At 40.6% G+C, this 17,320-nt stretch overlaps 1 protein-coding gene across 1 annotated transcript in view; it reads left to right on the top strand.

Annotated features, from left to right (window-relative positions):
• Positions 1-17,043, top strand: part of ATG10 (autophagy related 10) — a 302,871-nt gene extending 285,828 nt beyond the window's left edge. Inside the window, exons 15-17 of the mRNA XM_082378458.1 lie at positions 5,913-6,005; positions 6,729-11,229; positions 11,545-17,043. The gene's annotated coding sequence lies outside the window, so the exon portion shown is untranslated. The remainder of the gene's footprint in view (positions 1-5,912; positions 6,006-6,728; positions 11,230-11,544) is intronic.
• The last annotated feature ends 277 nt before the right edge of the window (positions 17,044-17,320 follow it).

A 17,320-nucleotide genomic window follows, 5' to 3' on the forward strand; every position in this document is an offset into this window, starting at 1 on the left:
TTTGGCTGCATTATTCTTGGCTGTGAATGTAGATTTGGTTGCAGCCCTCTCAGAATTCCGTAAGCTCCTATTAGTCTGTAGTGAATTCCTTTTTGTTTTTTTTAATTGAAGCGTACTTGATTTACATCCTTTCTGTTTTAATACCTGGAGTAGATTCTGTAGCCTGCAACTAAGAATCTTAATTTATGTACTTATTTGTACCAAAGATGATTGTAGGGAGCACACCCTCAAGAAAATGGGAATCTAGGATTGATTATCTGACTCTGTTTAGCTTAAAATTAGAGGGGACTTTGTTAGCATTAGAGGATGGAAACTGAGAGCCCATGCCATTCCATAAAGAAATTTTCATTGTGGTTGCTTTGAGTGTCCACTGGTGGTATAAATGGTTGCTGTGAGAGTCTGTAAGTACATGAAGGGTCAACATAATTTATTGTTCAAGCTGGGACACTTTTGAAAGTAAAAGTGAGTGTCATTGACCATTCTAAGATAACAGACATAAACGGGATGGCTCCAGGCAAACTGGGGTATATAGTCACCTTAGGTATGGTGGTAACCCTGTAAGGTAGGCTAGCTCTTTCTAGCTGTGCTGGAGGGCTTACAGAAAGAAAAATGATAGCTCAGGATTTTAAATTCACAGCTCAAGGCATGGTTAAAAAAAATCCAGGGAGTTTCTATAACTGATCTGCAAGGATCTCTTACCTCTTGTCAAAGGGCTGACATAGTTGAAAATCAGACACAGGTCTGATCCTGCAAATTGGTAAACTGCATTGCATGTGGAATTCACAGCCTTGCCAGGTCTCTTACATATACATGAGAACATTTGTTTCAAAATAGAAGGAGACTGAAATAGGAGTGGTAACTGTTGGGAGAATTTAGACAACTTAAGGTATATTGAATCCCAAACTCCATTAAGTTTTTCTTGCTAGCAGAAGCATCCTCTCTGAGATGAAATGATTCTTGCCTTGCTTGAAGGTCCTGTGATGACCTCATCAGAGACAGTTACCTTGCCCATTTTCCTCAATGCCTCTAGACAATTAGTGTTGTATTCTAGCATATCCCAGGGAACCAATTGCAAAGTTAAACATGGGAGAATAAAATTGCAAGGTTTTGCTAATTTATGCAGCATAAGACTTGGGGAATATATGTGTGAATGGATTCTGGAGGTGCTAGCTCAGAGAGTGAGGTGTATAATTTAGATCACGCTGAATCTTTTGAGATAGGTTCTCTTTACCAGATTTTGAATTAATTGTGGTGGTTGAGCAGCTGGGAGTATTTCTAACAGTTTTCTCAGTTGGTTGATTACAATCTGAAACTCAACAGTGACAGACACAAAATAAAATAGGCCAGAAATTTCTTGGTATACTATGGAGAAAAAAAAAAATTTAAACTTAGAAAATTGGGATATAGGAATGGATTTATCATGTATGACCTGTTCTCCATCCTTATAACTATTTTCCTCTGTGAAGGACCAGAGGATACTCCTTTTGTCATAGCACTGAGAAACACATTGGGAACATAGTATCAACATTTTTGAAAAGTGTTCCAGCAACTGTCCTCTGTAGTCTATGGGTGAAGGTAAGAGGTGCTATCCTTGAACTAAGGATTCCGCTTAGTCTCATGGCAGGGGTCAAATAGCAGCAGAGCAGCCTTAAGGGGCTGAAGGGCAGGAGTGTTAATCAGATTAGATTATGTTTATTAATGGTAAAGTGTTCTATGGTAGATGTGGCTAGACAGTCCATTGGAATACTTATTTATCTTAATAATAATAATAATAATAATAATAATAATAATAATAAATGATCTAGTTCTGGTGTAAAAAAGACCTTACTTGAGCCATCATGGTGGACTCATGGAGCTGAGTCTGTTCATGACTTAAGAAGAGAGCCCTTGACTGAAGAAGAGACCTATTAAAAGAAGGTCTTTGATCTTCGTATCTAATGTTGAGTATTATCATGAACAATTTTATGTTTGTCCATCAGGTATCTGTCTTTTTGTATCAATTCTGGTATGTTCTGACTTTTAGGTAAAGAACTGACACTATTCCCATGGGTACTTTTATTATTAACCTAGTAGGTATGTGATTATTGTCCTGTAATTGTTAGTGATGCAGGAGCACAGCCTAAGAGATGTCTGTCTTCCTGGGAGGTCTGGAAAAATATGGCAAAGAAAGTGATGTTTGACATGAGTAGCAGTTAACCAGACAGGTAACATGGAAAAGGACAGATATGGCAGAAGGAAACACATATGCAAAGATTAGACCTTATCATGTGCAGAGAACATGATAAACACATGTATATGGGTTGGCACATACAATGTATTTGGAGAGTGAAAGAGAGGTGCAGCTGGAAATGGAGAGAGGAAACAGATCATTGTACTCAACTAAAGACTTAGAATCATGACTTGAGTTAATGGAGAGGCCATTGAGAGGATTTTGGAGGATTCAGAGGTTGGTTCAATAAGACATAGCGACCAGGTGGCAAGTCACAAATGACTGGTAGATAACTTATTTTGGGTGCTGGTGGAAGGTGATGCCGATCTCTGCAATCAGGGAGAAACAGGTGAGGGTGGGAGTGGGAAATGGGAGACTCCTGTAGGCAGGTCCTGTAGTAGAGGTCCAAGTAGGTGGTTGAATGTATGAATATAGGGTACAATGAAGAGGTCTGGACTAGAAATAGAAATTTGGAAATGTAGCAGCTGCTGTCAGTGTCCACCTTTGCACCTTACCATTTCAGTGCATCTTGGCCCATCTCTCCTTTGCCAGTGACTGCCCTCAGAGGCTGCTCTGCCTGTGTTCATGGCAGGCTGGAAGTGCTGAGGAATTAATGTCCCCTGGGAGTAACCTTCATATAATGACTCTCAGGAGTTGTGTATAAATACCCCAGCTCATTTTCCCCTTGACTGGAATAATTCTAGAGTGTTTTACACCATTTCCTGGAGCTCCTCAAAGACTATGCTCTTTTGCCCATTGGGGCATCTTTGCTTGATAATGTTCATTTTATTAACTCTCTTCTTTCCCCTGTCTTACTTTCCTGCTCCCTTAATGATGTTTCCTGGCATCACCTCCAAAATAAACTGCTTGCATTCAAATCCTTGTCTTGGGATCTGCTTCTCAGGAAACCCAAACTAAGATAAGCAGTAGTGGTCATAGGGGGAAGGTTGAAAACAAGGTGGTAGTGGTGATGGAGAAATGAACGAGATCAGGCAAGGAGAAAGGGTAGTTTGATAATGGATCTCTGGGGAATGCCATTATTTACGGAGTAGGATGAGAAAGAACTCTGTAAAGGAGCTAGAGTAGGAGCAATCGGAGAAGAAAGAAGGCAAACCAAGAAAGGAGTATTGTCTTAGAAATTAAAGGGAAAAAGGCTTTCAGGATGAGGGGAGTAGTCAGTTATGTCAAATTTGGAGATAGATCAAGTAAGAAAAGAAGAAGTGTTTATTCCTTGGATTGATCAATAGGAGGTCATCGATGACCATCAAACTTCATGGAAAAAGAGAGATTAGAGATACTCAGGGTATTTATTGCCCCAGTTTTCTCCTGGAGGGAATACCTTGGACTGGTTGTATCCCTTCTCTGAAGGTCATTGCCTCTTTTAACATGGCCTCCTACACATGACTCTCTCCTGGCTTTCAGTAATTTCTTATTTCCTTGTCTCTTTGGACTCAGAGATGGTAACAACGCCATTGATAGTAGCCCCAGCTTACTGCATTGTCCCTTATGGATCTCCTGTACTCTACTGGGACCTGCGTAATGGTTTCTTTGTAAATAAACCCTCCTTAAATTATCCCATTTTGAGGGTGCCTGCTTCCTGTTGGGAATCAGACTTATACAGAGGTTTAGAAAAATTAAAATCTATTTGTTGCAATTTTTTATAGCTAGCAGTTTTTCAGAAAGAATTTAAAACATTTTAATAAGGTAGAAGAAACTTGAGTATGTTGTAGGGTAAGTTAGCAGTTCTGAGGTTGTGGTGGATTTTTTTTTTTTTTTTTGCCTCCTGTGACATTATGAACGATGATGTTCACATGTGTAATACTCTCCCATAGACATGCCCACATGTTGTTACTCTGTGCACCAATTTTCAGGGCCCTACAGACTGGTAGTCTTCTGAGATCCCTGCTGCATAAAGGTCCTTGGGTAACAGAAATAGGTAGCTACAGGCTACAGACAATTCCCAGGTAACAAACTGAGGCTTTCTTACTTAAAAAAGCATATTGGAATGTGAGAGTGTGTTATTATAGGGCAGCCCTTGACTATTCTCTGATTTATGCAAATAGTATAAACAATCATTGCCAACAGGTTGTATGGGCATCCCATAAAGTTGATTGCCTCTATAGTTGGGAACCCTTGGACTGGAAGAAAGGATATAGAGTCCAGGGTGTAGAGAAAGGTTAAAAATATATACTCCAGAGAGGGGAGAAAATCGGTGGAACAAGGTCCTCTGTGTTATAGATTTTCTTCTGGGGATGGGGTGGAGAAGGTACTTGTGCTTCCTCAGTGGAGACACATAGAAGGAACAACTTTCCGGGGAGAATACTGAACAGTTGTCCCTTCTGTCTCTATCCCTGCTTGTGCTTTTCATGACCTCACCTTTAAGAGTTAGACGGTAATGAAATGAACAGATCCAGTTTTCCTGTAACTCTTTGGGACAATCTGTCTTTATTTCAGATTCCTCTTTTTATGATAGAACTTGCAATGTTTGCTATATGATACTTTCAGTTACTGAGATGAGATCAACAACATTTTATAAGGACCAAAAGAGCAAAACTTCTAGTTCCAAATAAATGGAATTTAAAATGTGGTTTGGACCTTCTGATATTTTATGAAGGAAAAATAGGACAAATGTTGGTAGTCAAATTTAGTTGTTCTAATGTTTATTATTTTGTAACACATGTAACCCTGATGGTGGCCACCTGGATGTCCCCAAACCCTCTGGAGTCATCCTTCAGTTTACTCTCCTAATAAAGTGGCTTGAGTCTCCTTAATATGAGAAATAAGTCTGTTCCCCAAGATAGCTGAGAATTCAGCAGGAGGGTGGATTGGTGGCATGAGCAGTAGTGACTTGTATTCTTGTTGTTTCTTCTAGTTCTGATTTCTTGCCTGTCTTGATTTTCAGACACCCCCTCGGTGGCCTCACCTTCTCCCATTGCTCTCAGTTCCTGGAGCTGCTGTCTGACATTGACACGAGTGTCACAGACTTTTACTGAAAGTTAGGGAATAATATATGGTGTAGCTCTTAAAGAAAAGGGCCTTTCTCCCTCTTCAGAATTCTTTCTTTTTAACCTACCTGGATTAAACTGCAGTCAGGTTTAAAATAATAACATCTCTTCATCTATTGACCCATCTCTCTCTCTCTTTCCTTTATCCATCCATCTGGTACATATGTAAGATGAATGTGGTTTTACAATGTTAAAAAAACTTGAAAGATGTTTTAAAAGTCTGTATGTTTAGGCTGTAAAAGATGCATACTAGCTCTTCAAAAGTTATCACAGAAAAGCTTAGGAAATATGAAGCAAAGAAATTTTTGTGTTCTTAGTAAAATACTTAACTGTAGAATGCATATTATCACAGTTTTTAAGAAGCTAAATTTTATTTCCAACCCTATTACAGTGATAAAGTGTTCATTTTTATCCAGCAATGGCATTCTGAGCAAAACTCATCTCTGGCCTTAAGAGTTTGTTGTCACATTTATGTGAAGCATTGGATTTAGAAACCTACTCAGTAGTCTCAGTTCTTCTCCTTAAACAAGGCATACTCTTGTTCCTACTTCAATGAATCATTTCAGTGAGATCTGAAAATCTCTTCATGTGTTACAAATTTTTCTGCTTTTTGGAGGATCCAAGGTCCAGGAGATTATGCTGGTGGAGATTTGGATTAAATGTTCTAACCTTAATTAGTCTTTCCCCCCTTTCTGCAGCTCCTGTGCCCTCGATTCCATCCCTCTTCCTGTTGAGGATGTGCATGTTCCCAAGACTGAGCCTGATTTTCCAGTACAGCCCTCCTTCTTACGGTGATGTTTTCCTTAGTGCAGACTGAAATGAGTTCACTTCATGTTTAAATGCCTTGTGGTTAGAACTCAGGACTTGCCAGCCTTCTCCACGTGTTTGCAGCTTGCATCTATTTCACCCTGCAGCTGCAAAAGGGTTTTCTGATTTGGTTTCCGGGAGATCAATTCTGAACTGACCTCGAGTGCAGGAAGACCTCTGCAGGGACAGATGCAGATTTTGAAGCACTATTTAGAAGACCCTCTTTAGGAAAATGAATATAAAATTATAAATATAAATTAGGCATAAAGGTGATTATCTATTTAGAAAGAGAAAACTAATAACAAAAATTTTAAAAGTTGACTGAGTTTGAAATAGTTTATTTTCACAACTTTTTCAAAAACATACTTTCATGAGAATGTAATGCTAGGGACCCTTCCAGGGCCATGGAAGAGACCTGTATAAATTGTGTGCGTGTGTGTGTGTGTATGGGATTTTTACAGAGATTTGACATTATACACAACTGTGGATGCTGGTTAAATAGTCTCTTTGGGCCTGTTGTCTTCATGTCAGATGCTAAAACTTAAAGTCTGCATAGCAAACAATTGGGAAGGGAAGATGGATGTAAAGTGGGGGAGAGCAAGGACAAGCTAGAATCCACGAAGAGGAGCCAGGATCATGAGAATGAACTGGGACCTGTGTCAGTTTTCACTGCCTTCATCTTTATAAAATAGTGCCCTTTTTTACAGAGCTAAACAAATGTCTCAGGAAGATGTTGAAGGAGGATCCCAGGAGAAGGTGGAGCAGCTGCAGGCCTGGGTGCTGCCCTGTGGCCAACAAGGTAAACCAGCAGATCAATGGTAATGTGCTTGAGCTACAAATGTACCTGACTCCACTTTTTGAAGGTTAAATATAATATGGCTGCTGCTTCACTTCCACCTTCTAAATCTCATGCACATAGGTCTCTCAAATATGGTTCACCCTAACCAGAAACATACAGGGAAGTGAATGCTAGGAAACATGGTTCAGCCTAAGTATACTGATGTATTACAAAACCACCACAGTCTGCCCATTGTCACTTTGCCACCCATATACATCTCTGTAAACTATACTTATTTTAAAAATAAATACATTAACAAAGTCATACTTCTGCCTAACCTGATACAACTACCCTATGGACAACTGAAAATATGCTAACCCTTTCCCCCCTAAGTGGATACTAATTCCCTTTTGTGTTTTTGATCATGTTCATTCTTCTCTTAAGTTATTCAAACTCCCCCTTTGTTATCCTGTAACTTAAATACTGAGATATAAGGTTAACAATTATCCATATATCTTATGTTAGTTGCTCAGGAAATGGGAGTAGGAAAGAAAATTAAAGTATTTGTCTAGTGTATAGTATTTTGATGTGATACATTCATATCAAAATAAGGAAGCAATACAACTACCATACTTCTCATTTCTGCAGTTAGTTACATGGTCTAGCTGGTATTTATAATTGCCTTCTTCTGCTAGTTGGAGTTCCTCTCCTGGTGAGGTAACCTAAACATTTATTCCTGAAGTTTCTGGACCATTAGTAGTCTTGCATGAATTGACTTGTTTTGGTTTTCCATTGACTTTAATCACATAACAAAGGACTGCTGAAAGGCTCTCCCAGGGTTTCCCTCTGCCCCCACTGTGCAGTAGCAATCCAATTTCCTCTTGATAGTGAGGATCAATCACTGGGATGATCTAAGCAATCCAGGATTTCCATACTATTGGCATTTTGGGCTAGATAATTCTTTGTTGTAGTGGGCTGTCCTGTGCATTGTACGATGTTTAGCCGCATCCTTGACCTCTAACCACCAGGTACTAGTTCACTCTCCTGCAATTATCACAACAACAACAAAAAATGTCTCTAGACGTTACAAATGTCCTCTGGACAAAATTGCCCCCAGTAACCCTTTTCTTTTGCCAGTTGATTCATAGACATAAGTACCCCAAAGTGGCTATGTGACAGTCTCAGTTTCCAGTTAATGGAATCACTGTTTTGTCTCTTGCTGAAAGCATTGCTCCTTGGGGAACTACAGCCTCCAAATCAGCGGAGCCTAAAGTTGCAGGGATGGAAAGCAAACACTTTGTTAGTGAATCACTAGAGGTATTAGTGAGAGCTGCTATTCCTATTTCTATTCCTTGATTCCTAGATTCATGAATCCTGGTTATGGGAGAAATGACTGTACATTTGTTGTCAGGTTATATACTACCTCCTGGTCCATATTGCCATAGCTTTGAAAGGTACTGTCAACCATCTGGCACTATAACTGAGTGTTCAAAAAGCCATTCCGTTGTTCTATCAAGTCAGCTACTTCAGGATGATGGGCATCATGGGAAGACCAGTGAGTTCCATGGGGATGGGCCCATTGGCTGCACTTCGTTTGCTGTGAAATGGTTGGCTGGAAGCAATGCTGTATTATACCATGACGGTGGATAAGGCATTCTGTAAGGCCACAGACAATGGCAGAAGCATTGTGGGCAGGGAAGAGAAATCCATGCCTACGGTAAGTGCTTATCCAGTGAGAACAAAGTGCAGCTCCTTTCATGACAGAAGTGGTAATATAATCAGTCCACCATCAGGTATCTGGCTGATTGTCCCTAGGGAATGGTGCCATTTTAGGGGCTCAGTTTTGGTCTCTGCTCCTGGCAGATTGAGTACTCAGCAGTGCTGTATCCAGATAAGCCTTGATGAGTAGAAGTCCATTTTACTAGGTTCATGCATTACCTCTATCCCTGCCAATATGGCCATTATATTTGAGCCCATTTGACAATAACAGAAGTAGATGGAGAAAGAAGTTCACCGACAGCCCCAGAATATCTCATCCTATCCACTCAACTATTAAAATCCCTCTCTGTTGAGGTCACACTTTGGTGAGCATACACATGGGACACAAAACATTTTGCATTCTGTGCCCATTTAGAGATGTTTATCCAATACTTCTCCAGATCTTCATGTTACCAATTTTCCAATTGTGTTTCATCTAATTCCTTGACCACCCAGCCAGACCATTAACCATACCTCAAGAATTACTGTAGACACATACCTCTGGTTATTGTTCCTACCAGGAAAAATGAACAGCCAGGTACATCACTCAAAGTTCTGTCTACAGGGAAGATTTCCCTTTACCACTGTTCATGAAGGCCATCCCAGCATAGGGCTATAGTGCTATAGCCACCCACTTTCAGGTTCTGCCTGCATATATTAAGTAGAACCATCTGTAAACCAAGCCTGAGTTTTTTCTTTCTTAGTTAACTGTTCATAGAGAACTCCCCACAAGGCCATAGGTGTGGGTTGAGAGAGAGAAGGCAGTTATCAGGAGTGGGGGCATGGGCATCTCGGCAACTTTCTCATGCAGCTGACTTGTGCCTTCAAGACCTTCTTGAGCCTGCTTTCTATGTACCACTTTTACTTGATGGAATGCCGCAGCTGTACATGCCTAGCTTTATAGGCTTGGTGAGTCAGACTATCTACTTCATGATGGGCGCCTCAGGTCACATGGTAACTTGGTGGCCCATGGTCAGGTGTTCAGGTCTACTAAGGTCAAGTAGAAAGCCAAAAGCTGTTTCTCAAAAGGAGAGTAGTTATTTGCACAGGATAGCGTGGTTCTGCTTCAAAATCCTAAGGGTCTTCATTGTGATTCACTAAGAGCAGCCTGCCATAGGCTTCATAAAACATCCTTATCCATCACTGACACTTCAAGCTGACTCCTTATGCACAATCTCCCAGGATTTCAGCTTTTGTTTCTCATTACTCCTAATTATACTTACTTCTAGGGGAAAGATATGTAATCCCTAAACTCTTGGTGTGTGTGTTTGATATGGACCCTGTGGTGAACAGAATAATGCCCCTCCCACAAAGTTGTCCATGTCCGAACCCCTGGAATCTGTGAATGTGTTAGCTTTCGTGGCAAAGGGACTTTGCAGATGTGATTAAGTTAAGGGTCTTGAGATGGGGAACTTACTCTTTTATCCAGGTGGACCCAATGTAACTGCCAAAGTTCTTATAAGAGAAAGAGGGAGACAGGAGAGAGACAATCAGAGAGTAGGATGTGGATGTGACAACGGAAGTGGAGGCTGGAGTGATACAAGGAAGGAGCCATGGACCAAAGAATGCAGGTGGCCTTAAGAAGTGGAAAAGGTAAGGAAATAAATTCTCCTATAGAGGCTCCAGAAGGAATACAACCCTGCTGTCACCTTGATTTTAGGACTTCTGACCTCCAGAACTATAAGATAATAAATTTGAGTTTTAAGCCACTAAGTTTGTGGTGATTTGTCACAATGGCAGTAGGAGATCTTGACATGAAACTAGACCCAAAAGGAAACACCAGGTGTCTGGGTAGAGTCCTCTCCCTCCCTGTGCACTCCTCTTCCCCTTCCCAGTCTCCATCATTCTCCACAAGACTGGCTCCAGGCAAACTATTGAAGGACACAAAGTCATTGCAAGACTCTTCTTTCTACCCCTTCTGTGCCCTGTGTCTTTATGTAAACCCCTGGCTACCTGAGGTTCCTGAGTTCTTCCTCTGGCTCATCAACTTTTTTTCATCAAGCCTTCCTTTTAAATTCTTCTTTTGCTCAGGATTTGAACTCTAATAGAAAAATGATAAGTTGTTAATGAATCCGTGACTTCTATTTTCAAATATATCTGAAACACATTTATATTTCTATAGTGGTTTCTTGCAGACTCTAAGTCACAGAAAGAGTTACTCTAACGATGAAAAATTTCAGTTTTGCGGCAAGCTAATCCTGGGAAATGTGGAGTCTTTCAAATTACTTCAGGTAAATGCCAGTCTACATGCAGGGCATTTTCTGACTGCTTATTGCTTATCCCCAAGTGTCCATTAATGTTTCCTATTGTTGTGTCTGGAAAATCATAAAATTTTCAAAGGTTTTTGCTGTTCATGTACAAACTTGCATTTGGGATGTTATTTAGGATCCACAGCTCACTGAAGTAACTAAGTTCTCTTATCTTGTCTGGTTTGTTTTGCTATTAGGTTCTGTTAGATGTGACAGTAAGACATTTTCTGCTGCTCCATCCTCTGTGTCACTCAAATCATTGTTGCTTGTCTCCTTGGTACTGGTAGCCTGGATGAGTAGAGTTTGTGTTAGTGGCTCTGGAAAGACGGTGAGTCCATGCAAGAATGGGAGAGGTGCTTAAGGAAGATGAACTCTTCCATCTTTGTAGCCAAGGAATGTCAATTGAAATAGCACACCAAAGAGGTACTGGTTTTTTTTTTTTTTTTTTTTAATTAATTAATTAATTAATTTATGGCTGTGTTGGGTCTTCATTTCTGTGCGAGGGCTTTCTCCAGTTGCGGCGAGCGGGGGCCACTCTTCATCGCAGTGCGCGGGCCTCTCACTATCGCGGCCTCTCCTGTTGCGGAGCACAGGCTCCAGACGCGCAGGCTCAGTAATTGTGGCTCACGGGCCCAGCTGCTCCACGGCATGTGGGATCTTCCCAGACCAGGGCTCGAACCCGTGTCCCCTGCATTGGCAGGCAGATTCTCAACCACTGCGCCACCAGGGAAGCCCGAGGTACTGTTTTTTATACTTTGATTTTCTTTTTTTATCCCGGCTTTATTGATATATAATTGACATATAGTATTTTGTAAGTTTAGAGTGTACAACCTATTGATTTGATATACTTACATATTGCAAAATGATTACCACCATAGTGTTAGGTAACACCTTTGTAGTGTAGCATAATTACCATATCTTTTTTGTGGTGAGATCATTGAAGATACAATCACTTAACAGCTTTCAAGTATACAATACAGTATTATTAGTTATAATAAACATGTACATTAGATCCCCAGAACTTATTCATCTTATAACTGGAAGTTTATAGTTAAAGGGATACTTTTTTTTTTTTATTTTGGTGCTGGAATTTTCTTTTTATTTTTAAAATAAATTTATTTATTTATTTATGTATGTCTGTATTTATTTATTTATTTATGGCTGCATTGGGTCTTTGTTGCTGCGTGTGGGCTTTCTCTAGTTGCGGCGAGCAGGGGCTACTCTTCGTTGTGGTGCGTGGACTTATCATTGCCGTGGCTTCTCTTGTTGCAGAGTACGGGCTCTAGGCACGTGGGCTTCAGTAGTTGTGGCACGTGGGCTCAGTAGTTGCGGCACACGGCCTCAGTAGTTGTGGCTCGCGGACTCTAGAGCACAGGCTCAGTAGTTGTGGTGCACAGGCTTAGTTGCTCCATGTGACATCTTCCCGGACCAAGGCTCGAAGCCATGTCCCCTGTATTGGCAGGTGGATTCTTAACCACTGCACCACCATAGAAGTCCCTAAAGAGATACTTTTAAATTGCCATGGTCACAATGCACCATCTCCACCCTGACACAGTTTGCAATGCTTTTCTTTGGATAGAGTCTTCTCTTAGACTATTAAAACCAGCTGTCTTAGGCTTTCCAGATTCTAGGCTTCAGTCTTGCAACCATCCCAGTCCACGGTTCGGCTTTGTGAGCCCATGCCCTGAATTTGGTCCTCTGTGTCCTATGACTCTGTATATGACAGGAGGAAGCCAGTAGGGAAATGGAAAATAGCTTTTCTTCTGGGGCCTTAGAGCAGAGATGGACTAAGCACCATTCCACATCTCTTTTGTTAATAGACCCTACCCTAGGCCTGGGAGGCCACCTGTGGTGGACTTCTTGCAAAATGGCCACTATTATTCCCCTCTCTTTATCTGCATCCCTTGTGATGTAACTGTGCAGTTACTTACCTTAAGAGGTGGAGTATATTTCCCCAGCATTTGAATCTGGGCTAGCCTGATGATTTGTTTTGGAATGCAGCAGAAGTGTTGCTGGGTCGATTCTGAGCCTAAGGATCCACCTGTTCTGCTGGAACACTGCTCAGCTGCCAAGTAAATAATCAAAGGGGCAAAGCTTGCTAGAGGGCGAGAGACCACCTGGAAGAGAGAGGAGCCATCTGAGCAGAGGTCACCCTAGACTAGCCAGTGTCGAGCTGACCCAGCAGCTGACCACAGATGTCTAGTGACCCTGGCTGAGACCTGAAGAACTGCCAAGCTGAAGTTAGCCTAATTGCCCACCTGCAGAATTATGGCTAAAAATTGGTTGTTTTCAGCCACTATGGCTTGGAGTGGTTTGTTATGCAGCCAAAGTTTATTGATTTGTCATCAAGGTTAGAAGCATTTCCAAATTACAAGTTACATCCACTGCTGAATTATCACACCTGCCACATAAGAGGAAAGAAAAGGCAAAGGATGAACCATATATGGAAGAGAAGAGATATAAAAGGAGGAATATATAGGCAGGTTGCTATTACTCTCAGGTAGTTCTGATTATAATCCAGTTTCTTCTCCCACTAAATGGATCACTTTACAATTCAACTGGAATCTTTTGTTTACAAGACTCAGAAACTCCCCCACACTGGCTTAAGTAAAGGAAAATTAGTCTCAGGGGTATCTCATGGATCCCAAGACCCAGCTAGGTCTTCTTGAGTGACTGGTCCTAGAACTGGAATATAGTTTGGATACAAGAGAGCTACTTTCTCTGCCTTGTTTTTTCCACCTCTTTCTCAAGATCTCTCATCACTTCTGTATGTTTGCTTCACTTTTTCTCTCTTCAGTTCTCTGCTTGCACATAGCTTCATTGTGCCCATTCCAAAATAGCAGGCTCAGACTCCAGTCCTCAGGACCTTCTAGCTCACCTTCCATAAATTCAAATTCCCATTCAGAGAGAATCCTATTTGGTCCACTGTGGACCAGTCAGTTGTGCTTGAGTGGTGGTTGGCAAGGCCAATAAAGATACCCCTTTTTTTTTGCCTTTAAAAAAAAAAATTTTTTTTTAATTATTCTTTTTTAACATCTTTATTGGAGTATAATTGCTTTGCAACGGTGTGTTAGTTTCTGCTTTATAGCAAAGTGAATCAGCTTTACATATACATATACATATATCCCCATATCTCCTCCCTCTTGCTGTCTCCCTCCCATCCTCCCTATCCCACCCCTCTAGATGGTCACAAAGCACTGAGCTGATCTCCCTGTGCTATGAGGCTGCTTCCCACTCTTTTGACATTGGGCGGGTATCTTTTGTAAGAACCAGAGGACTGCATTAATATTCTTAATCTCTACTACTGGCAGGAACTACACCTTACTTTCTGGAACTCCTTTTTTACCAAGTTACCAAATAGATTTTTACCTTTGCTTTCCAGTGGAGGATCAACTTCTGCGTCCTTCCATTGGAGGAATATAAATGACAATAATCAGCAATTTCCTTTCCTGATCAGGCTGGGGCAGGGATTGGAAAGTCTTTCTTAGCCCTGAGTCCTGCCTCAAATGTCTTTATGATGCTCCTGGTGTCCCAAGACTCAGGGCTTCCAGCCTCTCCTTCCTATGAAGCTAGCTTCCAGTGTCCTTAACATTCTGTTCAGCATCTGGGTCTGTTTTCCTTTTTTAAAAAAATTGTGTTTTGTTTTGTTTTATTTTACAATAGTCAAAATCTAGAAGCCTGCTGATCGAGGCACTCTCTAATAGCAATTTATAGTTATATGGATTTTATGGAATAGAAAATTTTCAAAAATAAATCTGGGTACTGACATATGGTTACCAGGTCTATATTTTGCCACAAAAAGCCATTACAAGCTCCCATATCCAATCATCATCATTTAATGTTAGATTGAAACCAAGGAAATTGCCATTTTTGTAGGTCAAAAACAGTTGAATATTGGCAATTTCCTGTGGTTCAATGTAATATATTGAAGCATATTTTAACTTGAGAACTGTAGGAAGGATATACTCTTATAATAAAGAACTGACCTTTACAGTGAGTTTATTTAACTTTATGAAAAATGCGCTACACTTTCCTTAATTTTCTTATTTCATCATGAACCATGAACACTTTATAATGGTCTGGCACTAGTTTTTGATGTGTCCTTTTTTTAAACACAGGTCTGGGGAAACACATCTGCGTGATCCTCTCAGGATCACTCTCATTCCTAAGAATGCTTTTTTCCTAGCCTCCAAGGCAGGATTCTGGCCTTCCCTTGATTCAAAGTCATTTTCAAAGAGCAGTCCTCTTCTCTCTGAGGCCCTCTCAGACTGTTGTTGGGTGAATCCTTCACTTGCACCAAACTTGGGTATTTAGGGGACATGTTTTCAGCACTCAGTTCATTGTCACATTCCCCCTCATGAAGAACATGGTTACATTTACAAAAGGAGCCTCAGTAACCTCCCATGATTCCGCAATGAAATATGCAAACCAGTTTTTCTATCAACCATGAGTTAAAGATCTTCCCTTTGGATTGTGTTTCTTGCACAACTTTTCTATCTCAGACAACTCCCCCATCACCCTCTATTTCCTACCCAAGGGATCTTCATCTCTTACAAGCAAGATCCAGACAGATTGTATGACAAACTGGCTTTGGTTATTAAAAACATCTTTTTAGCTCTTGGCACAATAAGCAAAACCACCCCTGATGAAAAGAAAGTCTCTCTCTACCATATGGTTCTTGAAAGAAGTACAATTTTCTGAATTTACTGTACATGTGAAAACAATAAACAATTTGCATTTCTTTCTTTTTCTAGTAACTCAAACTCTAACCTGAGGGTTTTTAAAGAATGGATTTTGTAATTTCAACATTGTACCACTTTCTGAAATATTACTGATTCTCAGCAAAGTAACTAAGCCTTAGCCAAATGTTTCAGTTTATCTCTCTTTTTTTTGTGAATCTGTAAATGCGTCAGAAAAACGTTTACTGTAATGTTAGAATGTGCATGTGTTGGCATTAAAACTGTGGTTTTGTCCCTACGGGGACTCAAATGGAAGCAAAATTACAGTTAATTCCTGGTATCTATGGTAATGGGGAACAGACAGAGTTTGTACCAGTAATATTTGAAAAATTTATTTTAGAAATTAGGTTGAACCTTGTCCTACACTAAACCTTTTGCCAGAGATCCACAAGTAGTCAAGTTGTTCTTTACCCTCCTCCCGGTTCACCAGACTCTGGGGTAGAGAAATGGCCAGCAGGAAAGAAGGGTAGAATCAAAAAACTTATTCACAAATCTCATGATCATTAGATTTTTCTCAGCATGTTGACTATAGCTCGTTTGTGGGAAAAGGAAACTACTCTATAGGAAAAGAGGATGACAGTCTTCCTGTTCCTTTAGTAAGGTGTCTTGTCTTTCCTTATGATTTAAGAGATAATCATACACCGAAACTCATGTTACCTCCTTTCCAAATTCAGTTTTCAGTTTGTAACTGCAAAAAAGAAGTAAAAGGATTTTAGAGAATTCTGAAGCCTCTTTGAAGCTATTCTCTCAAAAAGGGAAGATTTGAAATATAGCTGAATGGGAAGGAAGAATGCTACCACAGAGCCTTCTACATCTAGCCAGTAGCCTGCAAGAGAAAGGATTTATTTTATCTGGTTCAGTCTCTGACTATTTGGGAGAAGGAGATGATATATAAACTCTTTATGGCCTCCTGGCTCCCACAAGGGTTTTCAATAGACTGGAGGGGCAGGGTCTCACTTATTCTGGATCTGGAGTGTTTCTTGAATGCAAAAGCTCATACACTTGTAGGGACAAGAGTACATTGCATTTGTGGTGTCCAGATGTAATGCTCTAATGATGTAAACCACTAATTTGTTCTGGAACTATTGTTGCTGGAACTATTATTGTTATCCGTTGAAGAAGACTTGGAAAATGACTTCCACTTTTAAAAAGTCCTGGAGGACTTTCCTGGTGGCACAGTGGTTGAGAATCTGCCTGCCAGTGCAGGGGACACGGGTTCGATCCCTGGTCCAGGAAGATCCCATATGCCGCGGAGCAACTAAGCCCATGCACCACAACTACTGAGCCTGCGTGCCACAACTATTGAAGCCCGTGCTCCGTAACAAGAGAAGCCACCCCAATGAGAAGCCTGCGCACCACAACGAAGTGTAGCCCCCGCTTGCCGCAACTAGAGAAAGCCCGTGCGCAGCAACAAAGACCCAATGCAGCCAAAAATAAATAAAAATAAAATAAATAAATTGTTAAATAAATAAATAAAAAGTCCTGTAGAATTTTGTAACTCACTGCTATTCATAGTGGTAATCCTTACACAACTCTGCAAAAGCTTTGTGTGTGTGTGTGTGTGTGTATGATTACGGTATGGTTAGGGATAAGGGAAACCTTAATTAACTACACTAGAAACTCAAAATACAAATGAAATGATGGTTTTAAATAAGCCTGGATATCATAATTAGTCCCAGATGGTTCCTTTGTAGTCAGGAGAGTTCTCCCAAACAGCTACATTTCTTTGTTTGAATGTCAAAATAGAAATTGAATTAGACCCCTGCACTCTGTCC

Source organism: Balaenoptera borealis (genome assembly GCF_965194805.1).
Source record: "Balaenoptera borealis genome assembly, chromosome: 2".
Taxonomy (NCBI): domain Eukaryota; kingdom Metazoa; phylum Chordata; class Mammalia; order Artiodactyla; family Balaenopteridae; genus Balaenoptera; species Balaenoptera borealis.